Source organism: Mesoplodon mirus (genome assembly GCF_964341445.2).
Source record: "Mesoplodon mirus genome assembly, chromosome: 10".
Taxonomy (NCBI): domain Eukaryota; kingdom Metazoa; phylum Chordata; class Mammalia; order Artiodactyla; family Ziphiidae; genus Mesoplodon; species Mesoplodon mirus.
The window spans coordinates 53,272,263-53,284,524 of NC_138986.1; the positions used below are offsets into that span (position 1 = coordinate 53,272,263).

Consider the following 12,262-nt stretch of genomic DNA (forward strand, 5'->3'; position numbering starts at 1 on the left):
TTCAATAAATGGTCCTGGGAAAACTGGACAGCTACATATAAAAGGATGAAGTTCGAACACTCCCTAACACCATACACAAAAATAAACTCAAAATGGATTAAAGACCTAAATGTAAGGCCAGACACTATCAAACTCTTAGAGGAAAACATAGGCAGAACACTCTATGACATAAATCACAGCAAGATCCTTTTTGACCCACCTCCTAGAGAAATGGAAATAAAAACAAAAATAAACAAATGGGACCTAATGAAACTTCAAAGCTTTTGCACAGCAAAGGAAACCATAAACAAGACCAAAAGACAACCCTCAGAATGGGAGAAAATATTTGCAAATGAAGCACCTGACAAAGGATTAATCTCCAAGATTTACAAGCAGCTCATGCAGCTCAATAACAAAAAAACAACCCAATCCAAAAATGGGCAGAAGACCTAAATAGACATTTCTCCAAAGAAGATATACAGATTGCCAACAAACACATGAAAGCATGCGCAACATCATTATTCATTAGAGAAATGCAAATCAAAACTACAATGAGATATCATCTCAAACTGGTCAGAATGGCCATCATAAAAAAATCTAGAAACAATAAATGCTGGAGAGGGTGTGGAGAAAAGGGAACCCTCTTGCACTGTTGGTGGGAATGTAAATTGATACAGCCACTATGGAGAACAGTATGGAGGTTCCTTAAAAAACTAAAAATGGAAATACCATACAACCCAGCAATCCCACTACTGGGCATATACCCTGAGAAAACCATAATTCAAAAAGAGTCATGTACCAAAATGTTCATTGCAGCTCTATTTACAATAGCCAGGACATGGAAGCAACCTAAGTGTCCATCATCGGATGAATGGATAAAGAAGATGTGGCGCACATATACAATGGAGTATTACTCAGCCATAAAAAGAAACGAAATTGAGATATTTGTAGTGAGGTGGATGGACCTAGAGTCTGTCATGCAGAGTGAAGTAAGTTAGAAAGAGAAAAACAAATACCATATGCTAACACATATATATGGAATCTAAGAAAAAAAAAAAGAAAAAGGTCATGAAGAACCTAGGGGTAAGACGGGAATAAAGATACAGACCTACTAGAGAATGGACTTGAGGATATGGGGAGGGGGAAGGGTAAGCTGTGAGAAAGTGAGAGAGTGGCATGGACATATATACACTACCAAATGTAAAATAGATAGCTAGTGGGAAGCACTGCAGAGCACAGGGAGAACAGCTTGGTGGTTTGTGACCACCTAGAGGGCTGGGATAGGAAGGGTGGGAGGGAGGGAGATGCAAGAGGGAAGAGATATGGGGACATATGTATATGTATAACAGATTCACTTTGTTATAAAGCAGAAACTAACACACCATTGTAAAGCAATTATACTCCAATAAAGATGTTTTAAAAAAGGGGGGGCTTTCCACTCTAACTTTCATCTAACAGATGAGGTGGCTGGGGGGCAAGGAGGAAGTGGATCACCGGCTACAATCAAGTTTTGATCCCAGCTCTCACCCAAGCCCCACCCACAAACACCGTCTAAAGCAGGACCGTTTGTCAGCGCTTCAGTCATGAGCACTGTAATTAAGATTCCACAGTTCACGTCTGGTGTCAAACGGTGGAGTTTTTTTGTTTTCTGTTCTTTTAAACTTAGTTTTGTTTTGTTTTGTTTTGTTTTTTTGGCTGCGTTGGGGCTTCGTTGCTGCGCACGGGCTTTCTCTAGTTGCGGCGAGCGGGGGCTACTCTCTGTTGCAGTGCACAGGCTTCTCATTGCGGTGGCTTCTCTTGTGGCTCGCGGGCTCTAGAGCGCGTGGACTCAGTAGTTGTGGTGCACGGGCTTAGTTGCTCCGCAGCATGTGGGATCTTCCCGGACTAGGGCTTAAACCTGTGTCCCCTGCATTGGCAGGCGGATTCTTAACCACTGCGCCCCCAGGAAAGGCCCTCAAACGCTGGTTTTAATGGAAATAATTTATATGGCATCTTCTCTGTGACGAAGCATAGGGCCATTTGGACTCTCGCCTCGGAACACTGGTCTGAGCACAGGTCCGTGCTGCAGGGTGGAAAGCTTGCAACAGACCCCACTGAGATGGATGCTACAGATGTCACCCAGAACCTGTAGCAGCGAAGAACTTCGGCACGTCAGGAAAGAAAGTGAAGAGGAATGTTTTCCCTTCTGCCGTTTCTCTAACAACTGTGGCAAACCTGAAAATGTGGCTCCAGTCCTTTTCAGAACTATTATTTTCTTTACAGCAAAGTTCTAAAAACTCGGTTTCTTTTGATTTCTGCCCCCCGGCAGGAAAATGACACATTTGGGGCCAAGGCATTAAAGCAGGGTCTCTTGGGAGAAGGGAGAGGGCTATTGCTTTCCAGCCCACAAACAGTTGCAGGTGCAAAAAATGTGCACACGAAAAGGGAGGTCTGCTAGAGGCCCCTTTTAAACTGCAGCCTTTTAAGTTCAATAAATCTCTTTGCTCTTCCCTTTGTGGGCCGTGTGCTTCCCTCCCAGGATCAAATGCACATCCCAGTCCTCAATGTGGCCTCCAGAAGGAATCTTCATGTTTGTTGTGAAGTTTTCCGTAATTACATAATCGGTGAAGCCTGTGAGTTCGTATTGAGAAGGTTGAAAAATTCAAGCCTGGGGATTACGGTAACATAATTAGATGGCTTCCTGTAAGAGCCAAGTGATTTTTCCCTGGGCCGGACTGTGATTGGCTGCCCTCAGAGGCTTTCCTCTTGATCAGTGAATCACAGTTGGGTGGACACTTCTGTTGGCCAACACTCCAAGGTGTTTTCACGGGGTTTGTTGGTGGTGTGGGTGAACTCTGCGTTGATTTGATTAAGAAGGCAGGAGCCAGGAAAACAGCGGGCTGTGGTTTCTTGAATGCCTTTGCATCTGTGTGTGACAGAGCCAGTGCTTAGCTTGTCTGGGCTGTGGTACCTTGACTCATCCAGCAGTGTCTAGAAGCCTGGATTCCTTGCCTCTTGGGGTTTTAGGGTCAGGAAGAAAGAGAATTTTGAAAGGAAAGACCACAGCTGAGTTTTAGGTGTGTAAGAGCATTTGGTACCTGATATGCATCATTTCTTGTGAATTTTTTCCAAGTCAGCGGGATGTTGATGATTATATATTAAAAACCAAACAGAACCAGAAATAGCCTTTTATTTTCCCACAGTGTTAGTCTGTCAGAATCTGCTCTCCCAGTACCTAGCAATCCTCTGAAATGATTATTCATGTGCTCTCTAAACCCTAACCCCTCTCTCTGGTGTTCAGTTATTGTGTGTATTTGCTATTTTAGCTCTGTCCTGACAGGTGCAGAGACTAGGAATTGTTTAAAAGCACAGGCCAAGATGTGATAGCAGCTGATTGTCTTCTAAAGGAAACCCCTACATTGTTACCTTGCTATTTAGCTGGTTTCCATGGAAACATCAACTGTCTGTCAGTGGTCTCAACCCAAAGGAGTAGCTATGAGATAAGAAAAGATGACTATGAGGGAAATCTCTCCCTTTATTTTGTTCTGTAATAAAGAGCTAGACAGTCAGATTCTATACTTGATGCCAGAATTTAACATCTGATTTTAAAAAATACAGATGGAAACACAGGTGAGTCTCAGGTGGAAAGAGAATACATTTAACTTTCAGGAGCATCAGGACTGGTTCAATTGCCGATGACTATATTCATCAGGCACAAAATCCTTCTCCAAGCAGATATTGATCAGAGTTTGGATCCTCAAGTAAAAATTTTCCAGAGGTCTCTCTTCATTCTATTGCACTGAGAGATTCTCTGACTCTGCCCTCTAGACCTTTCATTTCTGCTGCCATCCTACTACTCATTCATTCTGCCAAGTTTGCTCTCAGAGTAATTCTAACTACATAAATTTATACAGGGAAGCATAATCCCTCTTTTGCTATGTTCCCCAAGAGAATAAATAACATAAATGTATTTCTTAAATATTGAAAGAATCTCTTTGAAAGCAAACTGAGCCTTGTGCCTTTTTGAGAGGTAACTCCTTATTAGACATCTTACTTCTTGAATAACAGCTGTTCTTGATTTTGTCTTTGCCAAATTTGAACTCCAAAGAATAAAATGGTTAATGATGTCTATATATATATATTTGCTCTTCTGCCTTATAAAATGAAAGATAAAAATTAGATTTGTTTGGAATTTTCCAAATTTTAATGATCACAAAATGATTGCAAGCGTCCTCGTATCAATCAAATGTATGATAAAAGAAACAGAAACTTGACAAATCAAACAAGAAGTTTAGCATTCTGGATTATGTTTAAGTAAAATGTGTTGCTGTAAATATGATCCATGTTTGAAAGAGATATACTCATGCTCATGCACAAAAACTAGGATAATAATTGTCAATAGGATAATGAGAGAAAAATACTTTTTTTCTAGAGGTTTAAATGTCCTTGTCAACTAGTGACATTTTTTATAATACACTTTATGAGTTAAATTAATGATTTGCCAGTGTCCTCACTGTCCATAATATATCCTTACTCCCAGGGTAATCAGTGACCAAATTCCTATAAAACTGATTATGTATAAAATTTCAATAGAGGGCTTCCCTGGTGGCCCAGTGGTTGGGAGTCCGCCTGCCGATGCAGGGGACATGGGTTCGTTCCCCGGTCTGGGAAGATCCCACATGCTGCGGAGCGGCTGGACCCGTGAGCCATGGCCGCTGAGCCTGCGCGTCCGGAGCCTGTGCTCTGCAACGGGAGAGGCCACAAAAGTGAGAGGCCCGCGTACCGCCAAAAAAAAAAAAAAAAAAACTTCAATAGAAGAGGAAAACCTCCTTTTTAATATTGTTATATAATAATATATAATTATATAAAATCATATCATAATTTTTATTGTAAAAATTAACCAGAATAATTTAATCTTATTTTATCTATCCATTATCTATGGCTATGTAACAAGTTATCCCCAAACTTACTGGCTTAAAACAACAAACATTTATTATCTCATAGTTTCTGTGGTTCAGGAATCTGAGCATGGCTTTGCTGGATACTTCTGGCTCAAGGCCTCTCACAAGGCTACAATCAAGGTGTTGACTGGAGCCCCCAACTGGGGGAGGATCTCCTCTGAGTTCACTCACTGGCGGAATTCAGCTCCTTGTGGACTTGCTGGCTCTTGGCCAGAGACATCATTTCCTTGCTAAGTGGGCCTCTCTATATTGGGCAGCTTACAACAAAGCAGCTGGCTTCCCTCTGCATAAGCCAGTAAGAGAGTGAGAGAGGCAAGTAAGATGGGAGCCATGTGCTTTTGTATCCTAATCTTGGAAACAGTATCCCATCTCTTTTGTTATAGTTTATAACTTAGAAGCAAATCACTAGATACAGTCTGTGCTCAAAGAGAAAAAGTTACATAATGACATGATTATCAGGAATCAGAGATCACTAGGAGCCATCTTGAAGGTCAACTACCATACTTATCATCCACAGGGATTCCTGCTTCTTCCTTACAATTACCCAAAGGCTCCGGTGATAATCAGAAATTGAGTCTTCTGGAAGGAATAGTACAAAATCTCAGTAAAGAGCAGTACTTTAGCTTTTTGCTGGTTCAAGAGTCTAAATTGTTAGTAGACACTCCTGTCTCATGGTCATGGTACTTCTAAAACCATTGCCCTGGACAATTAGCAGATGTGGGACTAATCTTACAGACACTGGCAAAGATAACCCATCCGTGTCCAAATTAAATGAAAAGGCCATTTGAAATTAGCTATCTATTGTACTCATAGTCTGTCTTGATATTAGTTATCTATTGCTATAAAACACATTGCCCCAAACTTAAGGACTTAAAACAAACAAACATGTATTTCCTTTAGCACAGAGTTCTGTGGGTCAAGAATTTGGGCGTGGCTTGGCCAGGATGTTCTGGTTGGTGTCTCTCATGCTGTTGCAGTCAAGGTGTCAGCTAAGGCTATAGTACTAAAGGCTTGACTGGAGGATCCACTTCCAAGGTGGCCACTCCTATGACTGGCAAGTTAATGTCAGCTGTTGGCAGGAGGTGTCAGTTCCTCACTGCATGGGCCTCCACAGGGCTGCTTGAGTGTCTTCATGACATGGCAGCTGGCTTTCCCCAGAGAGAGAAATCCAGATTGATTATGGGACATATGAAATATGTTTCAAATTTGAGTAATGATCCTTGTCTTAGTGTTTGTCCATGTTGCAGGCAAAATACGTATGATTGCCAGAGTATTAGGTTCTGCTACACAGGACCTACCTCGTCAAATGATTCAAAAAATATTCAGCTCCCAAAAAACGTCCAAAAAATTCCCAGGAAACTGTGATATCTGATCACCAGTTGCCAAACCACAGTGCAAATCTGTTGGACCTAAGCCCATCTCCTGCCCTCTGAATCTCTTAGATGTTCCACAGAATTGCCATTACACAGACCTCAGACAGGAGGAAGAGTTGTATAAAAGGATTGATTATACTTGGCAGAACTTCGAGAAGGAGTGCAAATATGATCAAATTACCAAAAAGTCCTGGGAGATTGTATCCATAAGACAAACAAAATAAACCCAATGCTGAAGGGCTCAACAAAAGACTTGGAGCTCACATTGGTAGAGAGACTCGGTTTGTCAGGACAGGCAGAGTGGCTTTTAGGGGGTGGAGAATTAGGGCTCCCAGGTATGGCTATCTGTAAGAGTCCAGCTCTACAGCAGCAAGAGTCTCTGACAAACCTTGATGGGACCTTGATTTGTTAAAATATCATCCAGAGACCACTGGCACACACCTGTATTAAAAAAAATAAATAAAAGGTTGATTTAGCCTGCAGCAAAAGACAATGCAAAGCAGAAGAGTGAGTCAAATACAGTACAAACCAGGGAGTGAGTCCAAAGTGGGGGAGCTTAGGGTAAGGTTTTTGTAGGACCTGGGGGCTGGAATTAGTCACAAGATGGTCTTGGCATGGATTATTCAGAATCTGTAAACCAGGCAAGTTGCTGGAACAGTCAGTGGTCTCAGTTTTAGAACATATGACCTTTTCGGAGTTATTGTTACATCATTCTATGGTTCTATCTTGGAACATATGCATTTAAACAAAGAGATATACAGTTTTGAACTTAAGTCATTTACCTGTTTTACTAGTCATAGTGCAGACCATTTTGTAAGCTATGGTTTCTGTTTCAACTCTCATCCTCAATCTATATAAGGGAATCTGAACTAGCCCCTTCCCACGCCTTCATGTTCCATGAGGAAGCCTCTAGCCAAGGTGTATTTGATGAAAAAAATCCCTTTCCTCTACTGGTGCTGTTTCTTTTTCCCAGCAAGACTCACCCCCAAGCTTGAGGGGAAAGGAAGAGCTCAAAACTGGATCATTTCTATCATTGCCTTTGCACACAGTGTTCTCTCTAATTATAATTCCACTGCAAAATTCTACTCTTTAATACCCAGCTCAAAATTGCATCCTTTAAAAAGTATCTTCCAGGGCCTCCCTGGTGGCGCAGTGGTTGAGAGTCCGCCTGCCGATGCAGGGGATGCGGGTTCGTGCCCCGGTCTGGGAGGATCCCATATGCCGCGGAGCGGCTGGGCCCGTGAGCCATGGCCGCTGGGCCTGCGCATCCGGAGCCTGTGCTCCGCAACGGGAGAGGCCACAACAGTGAGAGGCCCGCATACCGCAAAAAGAAAAAAAAAAAAAAAAGTATCTTCCAGTGTCTCTTCCTTCTCTCCTCCCCATCTTCAGCTCCCACCCCTGACTTGGAGGATAAAATTATGCTCCCTATGTGTTCCTGGTGCTTAGTAGTCCGTTTGGTACACAGTAGATGCTTAGTATATATTTTTGAACTGTGTTGGTAATATCTAATTAACTTGGCAGTAGATATTATTAAAATACTTTGATATTACTGTTACTTCAGCTCTTTCTAAGTTCTCTCCTCTCTGATTTCCTATTGCACAGTTTGGCATTGCTGTTCTCTGACAGTTTCAAACATATTAGTTTTGTTTGTCTTTTATTCCAGTTATTAATAAATTGTGAGCTCTTAGGGATAGGGACAATTTCTTTTACTGGGTCGGCACCCTCCACCCCACTCCCATGCCCCTTCAGACTTAAGACGATTCTCATACTTCCTAAATATTTGTTGGTTTTGAGCCTATTTTGAGATATTAGCTTATATTTTCTCCTATATTTTCCCTACCCTTCATTTTATCCCATTCGAGAAGGCAGTTGGCCCAAACTTCATTGCCTCAGGGAAGAGTTGAGGCCAGGTGTGAAGCATGAGTAGAGCGTCAGCCACTGTGCGTTTTTCCCCAAAGGCCTAAACACTCAGTTGAATGGAGAAAGTTTGGAGAGAGAAATAAAGAATGGGATTCCCAGGTACAGACAGAGCAAGTGGAGAAAGCAGGCAATTGTCAGGTCCCCCTTCCACTGCCTCCAGCTTCAAAAACAAATAATAATAATGACGTGATGGAGAATGTGGAGAGGAGAGAGAGACAGTTCTGGGGGTCCAGGAAAGGGGTGGGCTCAGGTCCTGCCTGCAAGGCACAATTCCAAAGGAGTGGCAAACCTTCAAAGAGGAATGGATAGAGAGCGATGGCGGGTGTGACTGTGAGAGACCCTGCGGTGGATCGTTCTCTCCATTCGGTGTTTGTGGGGAACATTCCATATGAGGCTACTGAAGAGCAATTAAAGGACATCTTTTCTGAGGTTGGGCCTGTTGTTAGTTTCAGGTTGGTATATGATAGGGAGACAGGAAAGCCAAAAGGTTGTGGCTTCTGTGAATACCAAGACCAGGAGACAGCACTTAGGGCCATGCAAAACCTAAATGGGTGTGCATTCAGTGGGAGAGCACTTCGAGTGGACAATGCTGCCAGCAAAAAGAACAAAGAAGAGCTGAAGAACCTTGGCACTGGTGCCTCTGTCATTGAGTCACCTTATGGAGAGACCATCAGTCCTGAGGATGCCCCTGAGTCCATTAGCAAAGCAGTTGCCAGTCTTCCACCAGAGCAGATGTTTGAGCTGATGAAACAAATGAAGCTCTGTGTCCAGAATAGTCCTCGGGAAGCACGGAACATGTTGCTTCAGAACCCTCAACTGGCTTATGCTTTGCTACAAGCCCAGGTAGTGATGAGAAGTGTGGATCCAGAAATTGCCTTGAAAATTCTGCATCGCCAGACACATATCCCAACACTGATTGCAGGCAACCCTCAGACAGTCCACAGCGCTGGACCTGGCTCAGGATCCAGTGTGTCAATAAACCAACAGAATCCTCAGGCCCCTCAGGCCCAGTCTTTGAGTGGAATGCATGTCAATGGCGCACCTCCTCTGATGCAAGCTTCTCTGCAGGCTGGAGTTGCAGCACCAGGGCAGATACCAGCGACCGTAACAGGACCTGGCCCTGGTTCCTTAGCGCCTGGAGGAGGAATGCAGGCCCAGGTTGGAATGCCAGGCAGTGGACCAGTGTCCATGGAGTGGGGACAAGTGCCGATGCAAGACCCCAGAGCAGCTATGCAGCGTGGGCCCTTGCCTGCCACCTGCCAACGTCCCAACTCCTCGAGGTCTGTTGGGAAACGCTCCAAATGACCCACGCAGAGGCACTTTGCTTTCTGTAACTGGAGAGGTAGAGCCAAGAGGTTACCTGGGACCACCTTATCAGGGTCTGCCCATGCACCATGTCCCTGGCCCTGACAGCTGTGGCCCACCCCCACATGAGATGAGGGGAGAGCCATTAGCTGAGCCCAGACCTCTAATGGCAGAGTCAAGAAGACCCATGCTAGATCAGAGGGGTCCACCATTGGATGGCAGAGGTGGAAGAGATCCCCAAGGCATAGATGCACGAGGGATGGAGGCACGAGCCATGGAGGCAAGAGGATTAGATGTTAGAGGATTGGAAGCCCATGTGATGGAGGCCCGTGCAATGGAGGCCCGTGCAGTGGAAGTCAGAGGGATTGAGGCCAGAAGCATGGATACAAGGGGGCCAGTCCCAGGCCCTAGAGGCCCTATACCTAGTGGAATCCAGGTCCCAGTCCAATTAATATGGGGGCAGTTGGCCCACAGGGATCCAGACATGTCCAAGTCATGCAAGAAGTGAGCATTCAGGGTGGAGGCCAGCCTGGTGGCTTTAGTCCTGGCCAGAACCAAGTCACAACACAAGCTTCCTCCTGAGCAGAGGCAGAGTATCCTGATCTTCAAGGAACAAATACAGATGTCTACTGGAGTGCCTTAAAATGTCTTCAAAACTACCTGGTGACAAATCTGGAAATTAATTCCATAACTGGGTTGAAGTGTTGCAAAAAGATGATTTCTACATCCTACCCTTTGAATGACTCGAATTGGTGCCACGTGGGGGACTCCCATCACCTTCTCTCAGAACAAAATCAGTTCATTCTGTTGTCTTAGTTTATATGTTTTCTGTGACTTGAAATCAACTTTGAACACAATTTTAGTATATTGTAGATTGATATACATGACCTTTTTGCTTTTAGAAGGCTGAACACCAAGGGTGAAACCTTACATCTGTTCTACCCTTACTGCAGTATTGTACTTTTTTTTTTTAACATCTTTATTGGAGTATAATTGCTTTATAATGGTGTGTTACTTTCTGCTTTATAACAAAGTGAATCTGTTATACATATACATATATCCCCATATCTCTTCCCTCTTGCATCTCCCTCCCTACCACTCTCCCTATCCCACCCCTCTAGGTGGTCACAAAGCACTGAGCTGATCTCTCTGTGCTATGCAGCTGCTTCCCACTAGCTATCTATTTTATATTTGATAGAGTATATATGTCCATGCCACTCTCTCACTTTCTGCCAGATTACCCTTCCCCCTCCCCATATCCTCAAGTCCATTCTCTAGTAGGTCTGCATCTTTATTCCCATCTTGCTCCTAGGTTCTTCATGAACATTTTTTTTTTTGGATTCCATATCTATGTGTTAGCATACAGTATTTGTTTTTCTCTTTCTGACTTACTTCACTCTGTATGACAGACTCTAGGTCCATCCACCTCACTACAAATAACTCAACTTTGTTTCTTTTTACAGCTGAGTAATATTCCATTGTATATATGTGCCACATCTTCTTTATCCATTCATCTGTTAATGGACACTTGGGTTGCTTCCGTGTTCTGGCTTTTGTAAATAGAGCTGCAATGAACATTTTGGTACATGACTCTTTAGAATTATGGCTTTCTCAGGGTATATGCCCAGTAGTGGGATTGCTGGGTTGTATGGTAGTTCTATTTTTAGTTTCTTAAGGAACCTCCATACTGTTCTCCATAGTGGCTGTATCAATTTACATTCCCACCAACAGTGCAAGAGGGTTCCCTTTTCTCCACACCCTCTCCAGCATTTATTGTTTCTAGATTTTTTGATGATGGCCATTCTGACCAGTGTAAGATGATATCTCATTGTAGTTTTGATTTGCATTTCTCTAATGATTAATGATGTTGAGCACTCTTTCATGCCTTTGTTGGTAAGCTGTATAACTTCTTCAGAGAAATGTCTATTTAGGTCTTCTGCCCATTTTTGGATTAGGTTGTTTGTTTTTTTGATATTGAGCTGCATGAGCTGCTTGTAAATCTTGGAGATTAATCCTTTGTCAGGTGCTTCATTTGCAAATATTTTCTCCCGTTCTGAGGGTTGTCTTTTCATCTTGTTTATGGTTTCCTTTGCTGTGCAAAAGCTTTGAAGTTTCATTAGGTCCCATTTGTTTATTTTTGTTTTTATTTCCATTTCTCTAGGAGGTGGGTCAAAAAGGATCTTGCTGTGATTTATGTCATAGAGTGTTCTGCCTATGTTTTCCTCTAAGAGTTTGATAGTGTCTGGCCTTACATTTAGGTCTTTAATCCATTTTGAGTTTATTTTTGTGTATGGTGTTAGGGAGTGTTCTAATTTCATCCTTTTATATGTAGCTGTCCAGTTTTCCCAGGACCACTTATTGAAGAGGCTGTCTTTTCTCCACTGTATATTCTTGCCTCCTTTGTCAAAGATAAAGTGACCATATGTGCATGGGTTTATCTCTGAGCTTTCTATCCTGTTGCACTGATCAATATTTCTATTTTTGTGCCAGTACCATACTGTCTTGATTACTGTAGCTTTGTAATATAGTCTGAAGTCAGGGAGCCTGATTCCTCCAGCTCCATTTTTCTTTCTCAAGATTGCTTTGGCTATTCGGGCTCTTTTGTGTTTCCCTAAAATTTGTGAAATATTTTGTTCCAGTTCTGTGAAAAATGCCAGTGGTAGTTTGATAGGGATTGCATTGAATCTGTAGATTGCTTTGGGAAGTATAGTCATTTTCACAGTGTTGATTCTTCCAATCCAAGAA

General features: G+C 42.9%; 1 pseudogene across 1 annotated transcript; it reads left to right on the plus strand.

The window, feature by feature from the left end:
• Positions 1-8,415: 8,415 nt before the first annotated feature.
• Positions 8,416-10,552, plus strand: LOC309811240 (cleavage stimulation factor subunit 2-like; annotated as a pseudogene). Its single transcript has one exon. The product of its transcript is annotated as a cleavage stimulation factor subunit 2-like (transcript).
• The last annotated feature ends 1,710 nt before the right edge of the window (positions 10,553-12,262 follow it).